Source organism: Balaenoptera ricei, chromosome 10 (assembly GCF_028023285.1).
Source record: "Balaenoptera ricei isolate mBalRic1 chromosome 10, mBalRic1.hap2, whole genome shotgun sequence".
Taxonomy (NCBI): Eukaryota; Metazoa; Chordata; class Mammalia; order Artiodactyla; family Balaenopteridae; genus Balaenoptera; species Balaenoptera ricei.
In genome coordinates, this window is record NC_082648.1 from 69,363,228 (window position 1) to 69,375,742 (window position 12,515).

A 12,515-nucleotide genomic window follows, 5' to 3' on the forward strand; every position below is an offset into this window, starting at 1 on the left:
TTCATTTCTGAGTCATCAGTCTCCATTCTCTGAATGCTTGCTGTGGATTTTTATATACTCAATTTCCTTAGACTTTTGTACTATTTCTTCTTTCTCTAGTGGTTACTCCATTGTATGAATCATGTTTGGTAAAATGAACATTTATCCTAGGATCAAAACTCCACAGACCTGATATTTTCTACAAATGTGGCTCTGGGCATGTCTAAACTATTTTGAGCACCAATTTCTCTAAAAAAATGGGAATAATGATTTCTATACCTCAGAGTCGTTGTGAAGTAAAATAAGACAATACATGTGATTTTTTGAATAATAACACACTATAGAAATCCTTGCTATTCATAGTTTGGTAACCATTCATTCATTCATTCATTCTTGTATTCAAAAATATATATTAAACTTTATATAATGTCCTTTTCATTTTGGTCCAAGTCCTTGATACTTCCTTGTCTTAGAGATTTTTGCTCACCAAAACAGGAACTATTGGAAAACAGTGCTTTTTCCTATTTTAATTAACAACGTATTTCATTAAAAATATTATATCTTCAAAGAGCATGAAAATAAAGGAGATATTTCCCACAGACTAAAATAAATTTGGAGGGCAGAAGGTACATTCCACCCCTAGGTACTTTAGGGCAGTAGCTGGGGACGTTGGTAAGACTCTGAAGAAATACTTGTGATATGCACCCAAAGAATAGGCACCCAGGAGCACCAATGAGTGCTGTAATGGTTAATTTTATGTGTGGACTTGACAGGCCTAAGGGATGCCCAGATAGCCGGTAAAACATTATTTCCAGGTGTTTCTGTGAGGGTATTTCCAGGAAAGATTAGAATTGGATTCAGTAAACTGGGTAAAGAAGATCCCCCCTCACCAATGTGGGTGTCATCGTTCAATCCACTGGGAACTCTAATGGAAAACAGACAAAGGAAGGGCAAATTGACATTCTTATTGAGCTGGGACATCCATCTTCTCTTGCCCTCAGATATCAAAGTTCCTGGCTCTCGGGCATTAGATAGGACTGAATTATTCCACAGCTTTTTTGGTTCTTCAGCTTGCAGATGACATATTGTGGGACTTCTCAGCTTTCATAGCCACATGACCCAATTCCTATAATAAATCTCCTCACATTTATCTCTATGGATTCTATTAGTTCTACTTCTCTGAGGAACACTGACTAATGCAAGTACCAATCTTGCAGAGTAATTTTTAAGCATCGGAGGAGCTCCTGGAGGCTGGACAAGCGAGCATTATACCTCAATCAGCACTTACACATAGAAAATATCTTGATATTGCATTGGACTATGGAAGCACTGCATACCTGGGAGAAAGGGAATTCCTAATAATGACTGAATTTATTTATAACTCAGAAAGATAGATCTAGGTGAGACTCAGATTTAGTTATTAAAAAATAAAGAAATTCTCATTTCCTCAAGTCTGGGTTTTTGACTGATTAATATATACAGTAAAAACATAACATATGTCCTACAACATTAGACTTGTTTCTTTGGCTGCATAGGCCCTCATTAGGCTAAAGTATATCAAGTGAAATAACATTATCTGACTGCTTTGAGAATCACTCCTCCTGGATTCTACAAAGAATTTCAGGATAAGTTGCCAGTTTGATTACCTTTTTGCTCCTGGTTATATACTCCACAACCATATGATAGAATATTGTAGTGCAATGAAAAATAATTCTTCTGAAAACTAAAGATGGAAAATGCTGAGGATTGATTTTTATATAGAAAAAAGTAGAATTCAGAGCTGGAAAAACAGAACGATGCTAGAATTTTAGTAGAAGTGGTAGTAGTGATGGTGGTGGTATGTATGTACATATCAGGATATGTAAGGAAAGATGATGGAGAGACGAGAAATTCACTAAAATTATGCAAAAATTATGCTTTTCTCTGAATAAAAGGATTGTTTTTAAATTCTTACTTTTTCCTTTTATTTTCCACATTTTTAAAACTTTCAACTGTAAGAATGTATCACTTTTTATAATCAAGCAAAAACAATAAATGTTATTTTTGCAGTTCCCTTCTGACACTTTCTTATGTTATCTCCCTCCAGTTGTCAAGGAACAATTGGTTGCCAAATACCAGGAAATTAACAGCAATTATCACCAGCTGGCTAGCTGCTAGGAGTAGTCGCTGGACTGTAATCCACCCAGCATGAGACAGAAAACCTTGAAGGAATAAAGTCGATGATTAATCAAACTTGAAAAATTAACTTCCTGGGATAGCATATATCGAGATGGCTTACTCACTGAGCACTAGACATCATTCCCGAAAGTCCCATCCTAATGATTTCAGCAGCATTAGCTCTTCAAAACAGGTTGCTAATAGTCCGCTCTACAGAAAAAGAATTTCATGTGTTTGAGATAACTTCTAAAATTCTAGCTAACAGTGAAATATTTCATTGTCTGGGAGGTGACAATAATATTTATCTATAAGATTTTCTTTAATCAGCGTCGGGTTCAAGTGCACAAAGGGCATTACTGGATTGCATACTGACTTTACAAAGATAGAGAACTATCATCCTTCTCTCTACATTTCCTAAAATCCAGGCAGGTAGACTACAGGAGGGCATAGATATTAATTTTGAGATTCTGAGGCGAGGCAGCAATAGCACCCTTCTTTCCTACTCAAATTCTGATCAAGTTAAAATCTAGACAAAATGTCAAGACAGCTAGAAAATCAAAATCAGGGAGAGCACTTCCACTTGTGACAAAGGAGGCGTTCGTATATTGACCCAGAATTGGCCAGACACCAACCTTGTTAGAGGTAATCCTAGTGCTGAGCCTACCACAGGGGCAGAAGCTGCCTTTGCGTAACTGTTGGTGGGGGAGGAGCAGAGCAGAATGTGCGCTTTCTTTGGGCAGAGCTGTATTTCAGCAGTGGTTCCCAGAGTGTTGTTCCTGGCCTGGCAGCATCAGCACCACCTGGGAATTTGTTAAAAATGCAAAATCCTGGGCCCACCTTAGACCTACTGAATTAGATCCCGGGAAAGGGGGGCCAGAAATTTTTAAAGAGCATCTTTAAGTAATTTTAAAATCACCTGCATTAGAGAGAGAGAGAGAGAGAGAGAAGGGAACTAAAATACACACGCACACTACCTTTTTCCAAGCTCTCCAATAAAATAACTCACTCCACATTTGTGGGAAGAAGTGAGGGAGGGGGAGTAGGAGAGAGGCTAGGAAGGTTACACTTTTGGGACTCCCTCCAGATAGAAGGAAATATCAAGTGTAGGGAAGAGGCATCCCCCTACTAATCTTCTTTAGCCATTAATTCTCCTAACCTATTGAGTTTAAACCTTAAGCTTATGATTAAATGGGGATTTACCTGTCCCCTTTGATGGAGATTACAGGAGAATCCTGACAGTTTTCCTCTTTCATGAGGCCACTTCTCCCTTTACCAAACTTTACTTCTTTTAGTACCTTCCTGGAATCATTGGTGGACAGTTGTAGATTTTGTTCCTCAAAATTTCTGAAATGATTTAAAATACCAATCAATTAAATTGGTTGAGAAAAATTTTAGAATTATGACTAATCCCTCCAAAATGAAAAGTGTAGGGCTAATCTAATTATTATGAAATAGGGATATTTACAGACTGCTTTTGATGACAAGGAAGAAAAATCTTTATTCTTAGGCCCAGAAATTTTTAAAAACTTAACTCAGAAGATTTATCTAAAAGGCTCACAGCCAAACTTGCAAATCAAACTTGAAGAATCTATTCGCAAAATTTCAGCTAATGACCCACTTAGCCAGGCAACTACTCTTTTTTATTTAATCAGAGAAATGATCTATGGTGCAAAATACTTTTAGTAGTCCAATCATTCACGTGATAAGTAAAATTATATAACTGTATAAAACTGCACAATGTCCAAACTGAAGGCACAGTACCATCACAAGTTGAACTTGATGATTTTCTCCTTGTGTACAACTAATTGCAGTGGAGGATTGCTCATTTCCTGTTCCACTAGGAATTAACTCCAAGGCCATTTTGTGCTTAAGTCCAACAGGACCCTCTCATTTCTATTTCCCATCTCAAATTAAACCCACTCGTATTGTCCAACATAAACTATCTAAGATTCTACAAATAGAATCAAATATCAAATTAGGATATTCTAATAATAGTAGCCAGTAGAGATTCCCAAATGTGAAATAAATTTTCTCTCAATTTTATATTCCAAGGAAGAAATTAAGAGACAAAAATTAAATTCAAGACATCAAAATCCAAATGAATTAAAGCCTCAAATTGAGCCATCTTGTTTTGTGTTTTTTTTAAGTAAAAGGCCTAAAAAAGTAAAATTCTTCTCAAACTTTTTATCCTGTTGGGTCTTAGAGAGGGTTATCGATGCTCCTATGGAATTGGGGCTCCCTCACAGCCACCAAGGAAGTGGTGTAGCTCCTTTAGGACCACAGAACATGAATCTGTCTCTCATAAGGACCATTTCAAAATCTCTGAAGAAACAACAGAAGGAAATTATGCAGTATGGCAGATATCTGAGAGGCTCTCTCCTAAAAAACACTTCCAGATAAAACATACTTTTTAATACATTGTTAAATTTATAGGGACTGAGAGAAATCTCCATGTTACCTCCTCTCTGTCCAAAATAAGAAAAAACAACAACCCATGAGCTGAAACCTGAATAGGGAGTAGCTAGTGGTAAGTGAAGGTGAAAGGGGGTGTTGTTCGTATAATTGTTTAGACCAGAGTACTGAACTTTGGGTCTCTGGTGAGCTCTTGCGAGCTAAAACTGAGACACCTGCATTAAATCTGGGACCTGGTTCCAGCAAACTTTCTCTCTCCCTCCAGGAGAATAATTTCAGTTCTGGTACTTAGGATTCCCACCTGTTAAAAGCAATCGCCTATGAGTATGTCACCAAAGATGGCCAAAACCAGAAGAATTTAGAAGGAATAACAACAAATTTAGACCTACAAAGACATCAGGATTTTTTTTCAAATTTCAAATTTATTTTAATTATTAATTGTTACATAAAAAACCACCCCAAAAGTTTTGGGCTTAAAATAAATCTTTTTTTTAAACTTCTGTGTGTCAGGAATCTGAGAAAGTCTTAGCTGGTAGTTGCAATCACTGGGGCTGGAGGAGCTACATCCAAGGTGCCTTGTTTATTCATATGTCTTCTGCCTCATTGCTCCTTGGCTTCTCTCTCTCCAAATGGTGTCTCATCCTCCAAGTTCTGGCCACTCAGCTTGAGCTCAAGGATGGCAATTTCATGTTAATCACACTTCTGGTATGTCTGTTGGCTTCCAAGTAGGGTTGCCATATTCAGCAAATAAAAATATAGGATACCCACTTACATTTGAATTTCAGGTAAACAAACAATTTTTCTTTAGTATAAAATATCCTAAATATTGCCTGAGGCACACTTATACTAAAAAATTATTAACAACCTTAATCCCAAGAAGTAGTTAAGTGGAAGACTTTCAAGCCATTTAAGGGCCTTGCTCAGAATTGAAACAGTGTCATTTCCAACATAGAGTATTGGTCAAAGCATTCACAGTATTCACTCAGATTTGAGTGGAGAGAGAGTCTCACTTCTTGATGAGGAAGTGGAAAGGTCACATTGCAGAAGAGCATGTGGGATGGGATATATTATGATGGCCATCTTTGGAAAATACAGTCTGCAAAAGAATAGGCATAAATATGTGAGAAAAGGTTTTAAAAACACAATGTTCTAATGCTGGCCTTGTAAAATGAGTTTGGAAATATTTCCCCCTCTTCAATTTTTTGAAAGAGTTTGAGAGGATTGGTATTAATTCTTCTTTAAAAGTTTAGTTTACCAGTGAGGCCATCTGGTCCTAGACTTTTGTTTTGGAGCAAGTTTTTGATTGTTGATTCAATCTCCTTACTCATTATGGTATTGGTCTGTTCAGGTTTTTTATTTCTTTATGATTCACTCTTGGTAGGTTGTATGTTTCTAGGAATATATTAATTTCTCCTAGGTTATCCACTTTGTTGGTGTATAATTGTCCATAGGAGTCTATTTATGATTCTTTGTATTTCTGTAGTATCAGTTGTAATGTTTCATCTTTCATTTCTGATTTATCTTCTCTCTTTTTTCTTGGTCTAGCTGAGGGTTTGTCAATTTTGCTTATCTTTTTTCAAAAGTAACTTAGTTTTATTGATCTTTTCTGGGTTTTTTTCTATTCTCAATTTCATTTATTTCTGCTCTGATCTTTGTTAATTCCTTCCTTCTGCTGACCTTAGGCTTAGTTTGTTCTTTTTCTGATTCCTTGAGGTGTTAGTTTACTTGAGATCTTTCTCTTTTCTTAATTACAATAAACTTCCCTTTAGAACTACTTTTGTTACATCCCATAAGTTTTGGTATGTTGTGTTTTCACTTTTTTTTGTTTCGAGATATCTTTTGATTTCTTCTTTAACCCATTAGTTGTTGAGGGGTGTGCTGTTTAATTTCCATAAAACTCAAAACTGGATCAAAACATTATTTTAAAAACTATATTACAATATCATTGACAAAAGTACGGGAAGAAAGAATTAGAAAAAAATTAAGCTTTTAGGTAAGACTATAGATGATAAAAAGAAGCACAGAAATGTGGCAAAAGAGAAAAAATAATGTTAAAACAAGTCCAAAATTATCAACAATAACAATAAAATTAAATACACTGAACTTGCCAGAGATTCTCATATTGGAGAGGAAAACATTCTATATGCTCTTTATAAAGTACACCTAAAATATAATAAAATGCATAGTTTCATCTAAGAGGCTGGAAAAAGTATACCAGGAAAATACTAATGAAAAGAGAGTCGGGGTGATTCTCTTACTATCACACCAATTTGACTTTAAGCCAGTGAACTTGGTTAGGGTACAGCCTGAGATGCAGAAACAAGTGAGACTTCAAATACAGCTGCCTTATCCTGTGTCAGCCCAGGGGCAAGAGATCAGTCAGTCCAGGGAAGGTAGCAGCAATGACAACAAGGTCATTAGAAGACTCAGAGTCCTTTGGCTTCATTGGTCCACCACCATCAGGAGTGTTGTTCATCTTTTTCTTTTTTAGAGTCTAAAGCTGGGTCACCAACGTGTCCATGTCTTGGCTGACAGAACAGAGAAAAGAAGAGAGAGAAAGCAATCATCTTCCTTCTAACATAAGTTGTTACATTTTTACTCCTATCTCATTAGTTAGCACTTGGGTATATGGATACAACTGGTTACAAAGGAGGCCAGAAGAGGAACTCTCTTACTAGGAGGCTATGTGCCATCTAATTCAATTGAACAGGAAGACATAACAATTATAAAACCGAAAGCCCTTGATAAAATACCTTCAACATATGTAAGGCAAATATAGAGGATGAATCTGATGAATTGACTATTATAATGAAGTATTTCAGTATGCCTTTCTCAATGATTGATGAGTCATGCAGAAAAGAAGTTAATAATATAGTAAGTTTGAAAAGCACAACTAATAATCTTTATTTAATGAATACATATGGAGTTCTGCATCCACAAATTAGAAATACACATTCTTTACAAGCACTTATGACTTATTTACACAACCTACCACACACTAAACCATAAAACCACTCTCAACAAATTTCAAATATCACTCTTATTAGACATTTTGTGACTACAATGCTACTAAATTGGAAGTTAATATCCAAAAGATACACTTGGAATACTAAAAATACACCATTCAAAACTATGAGTCAAAGAATTTATCATAAAACTTCCTAGGAAGCTAGTTTATTTGGGGCCTAAACAAAGCCATAGAAGAAGTTTTGAAAACGTGTGAAAATGAATGTCTTCTCACGAGAGATTGTAGATGCTATTACACTAGACAAAACTCACATTTTAATGAATACAAGGCTCCTGAAGTATGGGGCTCAAGGAGGAAATGGAACTTAAGATATATTTAGTATAATGGATGAAGGAGACCCAGCAATTAAATGACCTCATTTACGACTCTTAAATTTTGCAAAGAAGAGGTAGTAATAGCTTGTATTGTTTCCAAATATTACTCCTACTTTCTGTAAGTGAATTATGAATCTCATCATTGCCATAAGACTTGCAGTGCCTCCTGTGTAAGAGTATACATATGTCACATTGATGTTGGGTTTGGCCACGTCACTTGCTCTGGTCCAACAGCATGTGAGCAAATGTGATATCCATCATTTCCACACAACAGCTTTAATAGCCACTGCTCTTTTGTGTGTGTGTGTGTGGCCATCTCTCTTACTCTTTTCCCTCTGCTGTGAGAACAGCATGTTCCAAATAAGCGAAGATTCTTCAGCCCAGATCCTGGAATAAAAAAGAAATGTGGGGACTTCCCTGGTGGCGCAGTGGTTAGGAATCTGCCTGCCAATGCAGGGGACACGGGTTCAATCCCTGGTCCATGAAGATCCCACATGCCATAGAGCAACTAAGCCCGTTCGCCACAACTACTGAGCCTGTGCTCTAGAGCCCAGGAGACTCAACTACTGAGCCTGAGCTCTAGAGTCTGCCGAGAGCCACAACTACTGAGCCCGCATGCTGCAACTACTGAAGCCTGCACACCTAGAGCCCGCGCTTCACAGCAAGAGAATCCACTGCAATGAGAAGCCCGTGTACCGCAACGAAGAGTAGCCCCCACTCGCTGCAACTAGAGAAAGCCCGTGTGCAGCAACAAAGACCCAATGCAGCCAAAAATAAATAATTAATTAATTATTTAATAAAAAAAAAAAAAGAAATGTGGAACAGATCCAGGTGATCTAAAGTGACTAGCAGCTAACATGTTTTTAAAAAAAGATTTTTTTTTAAACCATGGAGACTGTGGGATAGTTTGCTATAGCAGCAGACTAAGCCAGACACTGTGCCTGACACCTCACTCATCATGCATAAACAGGAAGCATGAGCATATTGTTCCTAGGTATGATAATGGTATGATGCCAAAATTCACATGCTAATGTGAGAATTTCCCTTATTGTGTGTAGATTCACAGTCATGAATCCCAGGTTTCTGGTGTAAACTAACTAGGATCCTAGTGAGACTAAACTGTGGCTGTAGAAGCTTTCCCTATTCTACTCCCCTTCACTCAAATAATTGAGGCTTTCCTAATGGTTCTTGGCAATATAATTTTGCCTGAAATAACTTCTGTTGAATGGGGAATGGTTAGTTTTCTAAATTCAATAGGCTTGGGAGCAGAGGTATACTTATGTGTGTTCTATAAAGTATTTGGACTTTAAAAATGTGAACCACTTAGAGACTTGGCATTCAATTAATTAACTTCTGGGTTCTTCTAGGGCGCAGCTGCTGAAAAAGTCCAAAATCACCCCCAAATACAGGAAATCTCCCCAAGCTCAGATGCAAAAGAGAAAGAGAGAAGGATAAACGTTCGATTTTAATTTCTTTGAAATTTAACAACCAGGAACAAGAGTATTTGATATTAAACTTCAATTTCTTTACATTTTTACATTTTTGAGTTTAAGATGCAAGAGAATTTAATTTCCTTGAATGTCAACTTCTCCCTAGTGATTGATAATATGAAGGGGCTCATTTTGAAATTTGGGGTATCTCCATGTTGACTTCATTATTTGAATAGCTTGATCTGGTCATTTGATGCTGTCATGAACTCCTGATAGGCTATGTTGGAACAATCTGGGAAGGGAAATAGACATGGAAATGAATTTTCAATGTTTTACAAGTGTGACCTAAATGTTAATTTAATATTGAAAGCTGTCCTATTTCAGAGCCTTGCGGCAACAAAATTGTACTGCCCATCAGTGGTCTGAGAAAAATACCCAAAGGAGCAGTAGTTTATGTAGAAGAAGTGGTCTCATGAAGGTAGAAGCAGGAGTGTCATGTAGGCTAATGACTTCTTCCTCCAAAGGGAACACTGGTAATCCACAGGCTTATTAGATAAACCCAGTAGACTAATAGAACAAGAGTAGCTAGATGTTAGGGGAGTTGAACTCTTTTTCACACTCTTGATATTTATTTATATGTAGCAGGAGCTCCACTATCATTGCATCTCTTCACTCATTCCACCCCACCAACGATCCATGAGTGGCTGAAAAGAAACTGGGCATGTTTAGCCCAGCCATTTGCTGTCCTTTTTCTCTACAGAAAGAATGTGTTCCACTCTGCTGCCCCATTCTACAAGTTGTATACAGAGCTAGCTGGGAATGAGTTTTTGTTTTGTTGAAATAGGCAATGCTGAGGTAACAAAATCTCAGTGACTTCATGTATCAAAGTCGGCTTGGATCAGCAGCTCTCCAGAGCTACTCACTTCCAAGCAATGAGTCAGAGATCCAGTCGGCTTATGTCTTGCCATTGTACCACTTGAGCATATGAGTTTCTGGTAATGTTGCTAAGGTGAAGACAAAACATTGCACAGCAGCTTTTAGATGCTTTAACCTGGAAGTGACATACCATATATGTCATAGGGCATTGTCTAGAACTCATCACATTATTCAGTTTAACTGCAAGGGAGCTAGGGAATACTGAAAGCATGTGCAGATTTGGTAAGCAGCTGGTATCTCTGCTACAATAGATTTATAATATTCTGGTGAACACTGTTAGTAAACTTGTTTGCCTGTAAGATATAAGACACATTTACCTATATCAAGTTTATCAGTAATGAAGATGATATTTTTTATCCCCTGTCTGCCCCATTTGTCTTGTTTTTTAATTGCTTCAGAATTTGGGTGGGGTAGAGATGTGATTTCTATTGCCACCTCCAGTGGCCTCAACAATGAGTACTAAACAATTAGTAAAGATAATTGATCTTTACAATTATCTGAGGATCTCAACAAAGAAAGATTACTGTAAATCAGACAAAGATTTGGGAAGTAGGTAGAACTTAACCTCGGATTTGAAAGATAAATGAGACTTAGAGTTATAAACATTTTTAGTATCTCTTCTAAGTAAAATCAGGAAAAATTTTCTGAAACTGTATCTTCTTAATAAAATAAAGACAAAAGAGATATGGAAAAGTCAATGAGCTAACCAAGAGGTTTTGACAGTCTAGAAATGTTAAGTCCTGAAATGTAAGGTTCCTTGCTTTCCTGTAATACGAAACCATTATTTTTCTTGATGGCTTAACAAGGATGTGTTGAACATATGCCAGATCCATGCACATACAGACATATTCCATTAAACAATGTGGCAGTGAAGAGGCCTTGAATGAGATCCAATATGCCATTATGTGATAGCAACATTTTAAGATACTCAATCTGATCCATTGTAAGCCTTCTTCTTCTAAGTCCTTTTTCTTGCAAGTGCACAAAGAAAACTGAACTTTGTCAGTTACTTTGAATGTCATGTTCTGCATTCACTGCCATAGTAATCATCCTAGTAGGTTTTCCACGAATCTTGGTAAATGCCAAGATATCTTCTTTGAAAACTGTTATCAGATAATTACCTCACTCCATTTGGCTGTTGTGAGTCTATAAGTATGTCATGTATTTTTAATCATAAGTCCAAGCCTACTAGATTCCAAACTTGGTATTCTTTACCTTTGTAAATATTAATCTGATGCTTATGGGGGAAAATCAATGACTTTTTCTTCAGTGATTGATTCTCATCTAAACAAGAAGCTACGATTTACTGAAATTCAATTAATGACATTAAACTTCAATATGTATAATACACAAGAGTGAATTCCTTGAATAAATGTTTTCACATAATGATTTCCTTCATAATAAGCAGAAATAAGTTCAAGAAGCGAGATAAATTTCGTTATATAAGCAGGCAATGTTTAGGGTGATTTTTGTCCTATAAATAATTTTTATCAAGCAATATGCCCTACTGTTTCACAGGACTGATTCAATATTATGTAAAAAAAAACCAATTACCTCAAATTCCAGTGCTGTGTCTGCACTGCATTAGTCCCCATTCAAATCTTTTAAATCTATATTAAAATTATTATTATTATAATTTCTTCATTATGTATTGGTCAAATGGCAAGTGATAGAAAACCAATTTAAACCAGCATAAATAAAAGAAGAGAGGAAAAAGAAAAGTAAAAGGAAGAAAGGAGAAAGGGAGGTAGAAAGAGAGGGAGGGAAGGAAGGAGGGAAGACAGGAGGGTAGAAAATTAATGGCCCACTAACTAAATGGTCTAGGAGTAAATTGTGCTCCCTTCTGGCATAAATGGATTTAGATATTCAAGTATTATCAGATTCTCTCTCTCCCTCCCCCCAGACCCTCTCTCCTTGCTCTCCTTGGAAGATGGATACTAGTGGTACAATCCCTAAGCTTGAATCTCAGTTTAAGAAAAATAAAGTCCAGAAATAAAGTAAGTCCACAGGAGACTCTGATTGGTCCATTTCAGATCATATTTTCAAACAAACCCATGAGTGCAACAAGAAGAATGGAATATTCTGATTGTCCAGCGTCGGAATTACCGACCCACCTCTGTTACCAGATTTAACAGAGAAGCCAGTAAAGAAAGCATGGTTAATAAGCTAACAATAATATGTAACACTACTGTTTTATTTAGTGTCAGGCACACTGCTTGGTATAATCTCAAGGACTGATTAATATAATAAGCCTAACAC

General features: G+C 36.6%; 1 long non-coding RNA gene across 1 annotated transcript in view; it reads left to right on the forward strand.

Annotated features, from left to right (window-relative positions):
• LOC132373439 (uncharacterized) overlaps window positions 1-12,515 on the forward strand; it is a 357,254-nt gene that overhangs the window by 330,305 nt on the left and 14,434 nt on the right. The gene's annotated exons all lie outside the window — the stretch shown is intronic.